The sequence below is a fragment of the Pieris rapae genome, chromosome Z (genome assembly GCF_905147795.1).
Source record: "Pieris rapae chromosome Z, ilPieRapa1.1, whole genome shotgun sequence".
Classification (NCBI taxonomy): Eukaryota; Metazoa; Arthropoda; class Insecta; order Lepidoptera; family Pieridae; genus Pieris; species Pieris rapae.
The window spans coordinates 2,521,407-2,526,984 of record NC_059534.1 but is presented as its reverse complement, the minus strand read 5'-3'; the positions used below and the strand labels follow the sequence as shown (position 1 = coordinate 2,526,984).

General features: G+C 31.5%; 1 pseudogene; it reads right to left on the bottom strand.

Annotated features, from left to right (window-relative positions):
* Positions 1-982: 982 nt before the first annotated feature.
* LOC123690606 lies at positions 983-1,098 on the bottom strand (annotated as a pseudogene).
* Positions 1,099-5,578: the final 4,480 nt, after the last annotated feature.

Genomic DNA, 5,578 nt, shown 5'->3' with positions numbered 1-5,578 from the left:
CAGACCTGATAGTTATAATTCCAGTAAATTATGTTTTATTCTAAATTATTTATGAATGTATTTTGTATGTATTAAATTGCGATGTATAAATTTTATTTCTTTGTACATAATTAGTATTAAGATGAACAGAACTGATAGTTATAATTCCAGTAAATTATGTTTTATTCTAAATTATTTATGAATGTATTTTGTATGTATTAAATTGCGTTGTATAAATTTTATTTCTTTGTACATAATTAGTATTAAGATGAACAGAACTGATAGTTATAATTCCAGTAAATTATGTTTTATTCTAAATTATTTATGAATGTATTAAATTGCGTTGTATGAATTTTATTTCCTTGTAATAAGTATTAAGATTTTTTGATACCTAATTAAACGAGTTCCTGAAATAAATTTTTAACTATTAAATGAACTTGTTTTTTTAATTCCATATATTTTTTTTAGTTTTAAAGTGTATCCAAGCAATCAAGCAATTTTTTTTCTATATTGTATTTATTGGTTTTTTTACAACACTACGAGTATAGTTAGCACACACTGACTGAGCACATTTTTTTACAACAAATTAACAATGGAAACGTATACACTGGATGCCAGAAAATAAATTCAACTCTCATATAATGGGAGACGTCTAAGTACATTGAAAAATTAGAAGCATATAGTACTATCTTGATGCTTCGAGATATAGATACGAGACAGGCAAGTAATTCTTTTTGTTTCATAGGCTCCTCGAATAATTCTTCCCAATCTAGAGTTAAATCCCCACTGCTTATTATGATTGTATATGAGGTGCCAATGCCATCTTCTTGTTCCTTGATGGTATAAGAGTATCTTATGTTCGTCCATTTTTCTATCGGACTCGGTATCCGCTATCGCATTCAACGACCCCAACCCCTTCTGTTTCAACAGATAATTCTGGGATTTTTCCTCCCGTAGTTCCTTCCAGTCGTATATCCCCGTCTCGTCCTCGCCTTTCGTCCAAAAATTTCATCACGCGGTGTTCCCAGGCGGTCACCCATCCAAGTACTGATCGCGCCCGACGTTGCTTAACTTCGGTAATCGGACGAGAACCGGTGTATTCAACGGGTGCAACAGACTAATAAAACCAAAAAATTAACGCTAGTGATAAACTAGGTTACGATGTACCGGAAAAACAAAAAGCCAACATCACGCGGTGTTCCCAGGCGGTCACCCATCCAAGTACTGACCGCGCCCGACGTTCCTTAACTTTCTATTGTAATATGTAGTTTATTTACAAACTTTCTGTAAAACAAAATGGTCATTAAAAAGAGTGACGCTCTTGGAAAAAAAAGAGTGACGGAGAGTTTATTGCCAATTCTTCTTGTCCATTCTACGCCCTTGATTTGAGAACTGGCTAAAATAAGTAGCATTTAATATGTATTTTTTAAAGACATCCATAAGTGTGCATTGTGTTACCTAATGAATAAATGATTTTAAATTTGAATTTCTATCTGTTATATATTTTAAACTCCATAAACGTATTACATAAATTCTCACAAACACAAATTATTACAGACGTCTGCATATATAGCAAGTAATTTTGTTGAGGCGCAAACCTGTAGAAATAACTATTCAATGTACTATTATAACATGGTATCAGCAAGTTTCAAACTTCACCGTATTGTAACGTTAGTTTATATACAATACGTTTTGTACTGAGTTTCAGTTTTAGTTGAAAAAACTATAAACTTTATATCTTGTTTCCCTAGGTTTCTATGCCTGGAAACTATGGAATGAGTGTTCATCCGGTATCACTTAACATCAGGTGACCCTTCTGCCCATTTGGAACCTGTTCTATAAAAAAAAATAGAAAACTTGGTAAAAAAATAAATTATTTTCATTTATTACCAGATAATTAACAGAATACTTCCACAGTCGTTCAAGTAACATCATTAGTGGTGGAATTCGTGAATGCGGTGATATTAGTTGTTTATACTACGTATTTGCGTGTCGTTCTAGCGAGTATGTAAGTGCATGCTCCTATTTCACCATGCCTCCTAAATCCTCCAATTATCCTCCAATTTTTGAGCGTTTTTATGGCTCAGAAGGAATAGAAACGAGATTTATGTCAAAAAAAAAAGTTTAATATTTATTTAAATACATATAACATTGTAAATATTTTAAGGTCCGGTTAGAAAATTTTGTATATCTAAGGCTGAATATATTTTTATTTTATTTATTTAAGTATTCCTACAGCTAATCACTAAATAATATTTAAACAATTACATTACACACAAAAGCCAAAAATGAATACACATACGGTTACGGTTAGAATAACTTTATTTCTCATATGAATTAAAAAATTCGCTTACTGAGAAAAACATTACAAGACTAAATAATTATTACTAGAACGCACAGAAGGTACCTATACAAAAATTCACAAAGCAAATACAGTAACAAAAATGCAGGTAGACACAACAAACTCAAAACGGTCAACCAACCAAAAACATAGGTTTAGGATTGGACTAGATGTGGCATTGATGGCATAGCCTGATATAACAGGTTTATATTAATTACTTTTTATATTTATACATTATTTATTATATTATATTATGCTATACTATATTATATTATATATATATTTAATAAGACTATTTTATTTTTAGTTTATTGTTCTATTTGATATTTTAGTTAAATACATTTATATGATTTATATGGGTTCATAAAATATTTTATGTAACTTTTGGGTTTTATTTGTTTTGTCTAATAGAAGTAATTAATAATTAATATTTAAACTTTAGCGGTGTAAATCTAATCTAAATGGGGTGTATTGCTTTATATATATATATATATATATATATATATATATATAGCTTTTTGGAAAATTTTGGAAATGTAATTTTCAATTCAAATGTAATTTCAACTCAATTGAAATATTGAGTACATAGGTGTTCAAAGCATACACAAATGAATTTCGTTTTCAAATAAAAATAAAACACGATGTGAAACCGATTGAAAAGGTTTTTAATTAAGCCATACAAAATTTAACGACATAACAATAAACTATTAATAACATTCATAATGTACGAGCGCTGTAGGTAATCAAAAATCTATTAATGTGACCTATTTATTTAGCGCCGTAAGTGTATTTTGGTGAAATGAATGGAAATGGAAACTAATATGTTTAATTGCTCGGCATTGCGTGGCCAAGAATATATATTAACATTATAATGTTCCAGGAATTGAGAAGCTCTTTTTTTAAGCTAAAATAGATATTTGAGGGGTAGTTCCTTAAAACTTAAGACCACCCAGCATAACACAAATAAGAACTCCCTAAAAAAACTTTCTCCCAAACCGGGTACTGGCCGACTGGAAGAGGCTTCCGGAAAGTGTAATCAGTGCACCATCATCATTATGTAGTGTGTTTAAATACATAATAATAATAATAATTATTTATTTAAACAGGCAGCTTAATACGCTGATGCGCGCATATTTTGGGATTTGGAGAAAATACTTACCCCATATTATATATTTTATACTATATATTATTTTTATTACTACATATATTTTATATTATATATATATATATACTTTTTACAAGAAGTTGAAGCATCCTCGTAGTTCGTTAGCAAAAAAACTATTTGTTCCTTGTAGTCGTGTACCGTGGCAAAAAATACCGTAAAACAACTGAGTTAGTGTTCGCAATACTGTCCCAAAAGCAATGATCATAAAGAACTAATATGTACTTGTTAAGCCCCACTATCCCGCTGTTTGCCTAACCTAATTTAAATGTCATAGTTCAATTTGCACACTCGAATTATTGGGATTTTGCATCCAACGCGTTCGAATAAAGTGATTACTCCATAATGGGAATAAACATTACGGATGTAGTTAGCATAAATGAAATATGGTCAGATTTTCCAGGTAATTGTAAATCCATTACCAGCCAAATCCCGCAGTTTCAATCGTATAAATAAAGTACTGAGTTTGACGTTGCGTATATAGCATATGCGTTCTTTTGATGATTTTAAATAACATAAAGATTGGTTGGTTGACCGTTCGAGTTTATTATATCTACCTACATTTTTGTTGCTGTTTTAGTTTTGTAAATTTTTATATAAGTACCTACATCTGTGCGTTCCAATAATAATTATTAATCTTAGTTTATAATGTTTTCTCAGTAAGCGAATTTTTGTGCATAATTCATATGAGAAATAAAGTTATTCTAACCGTAAACGTAACATATTCATACCTTTGTAATACATGCATTCAGTACAATATTGAATACGTATAAAATATGTATTTAAATAATACTTTGAAGATGTATCATTCTTCTAATTTGCGTTTTAGATTGACATTTAACATACCAAACCAACCGACAATGTGTTGGGAGATACACACATACGGAATTGTGTGGCCTTTGACCATTGACACTTTAAATCTGATCTTCGTACTCAACTTTTCACCACCACTTGGAGCGTTTCGTCAAAAAAAATTCAACACTTCCCGTCACTCGCAGGCTTATTGCTATTATGTAATTTATTATAACTATATTTCCATTTAAACACTGTCAAAACTTGCCTGCATTTTACTAACGTTCGTCAGTGGTTAACAAGGAATTGTATAATACCGTTGAAAGTCCTCACATTTTATACCGCAATTATGAATAATTGTTTGCAACTTCGCACTTGGTCGAGAGAATGCATACAGAATAATTATAATATGGAACATAAAGTATACTTTATGATCACTCTATTTAATAGGGTTCCCAAATAAAGATAAATATGTAAATGCAGTTTGATGGTTGGGACCGTCTCCTTATGATTCTCACACTCTGCTTCTTCTCCTTTCTGTGAATTTCCTTTTCATTATACGAGCAACCATAATTGTGCAGAAAAAGAAAATCAAACGTGTGGCGACAGGCTTAAACTGCCTATAGCCAACCACTAACACATAGATGAGTACATCTACCAATATATCTAGTAAGATATACATATTTTGAAAACCGATTAAGTTTCTTAAATTATAGTTAATAACTAAGCCTAGTCTAAGAAGGCTGGTGCCTTTAGCGTTAGAGAACAGTTCGTTGAATTAGTTAATAAAAAATAAATCACTGGCATTACAACCTCTTTAGGCCTTGGCCTCAGATTTTTGAATCTGTTTCTTGATTTTTAAATCTACCTAATAGGCAAGTAGGTGATCAGCCTCCAGTACCTGACACACATCGTCGACTTTTTGGGTCTAAAATATGTCGGTTTCCTCACGATGTTTTCCTTCACCATTCGAGCAAATGTTAAATGCGCACATAGAAAGAAAGTACATTGGTGCACAGCCGGGGATCGAACCTACGACGTCAGGTATGAGAGTCGCACGCTGGAGCCACTAGGCTAACACTGCTGCAATTAGAGTTAATACCTTACATTATTTAAAGTCCACTTAATAGTTCTTTAAAATACTGTCAACAGAATTTAAAAACTAATCCTTTTTACTACACATCCTTAAAAAAGTTCACAGTCTGTGGGTTTAATGCATATATCAAGATTAAATATCTTGCCTCGGTGGTCTCCCAATGCAGTGGGGATCTGGGATACTGAATTTTAAAGCGATGCGGGGTGCA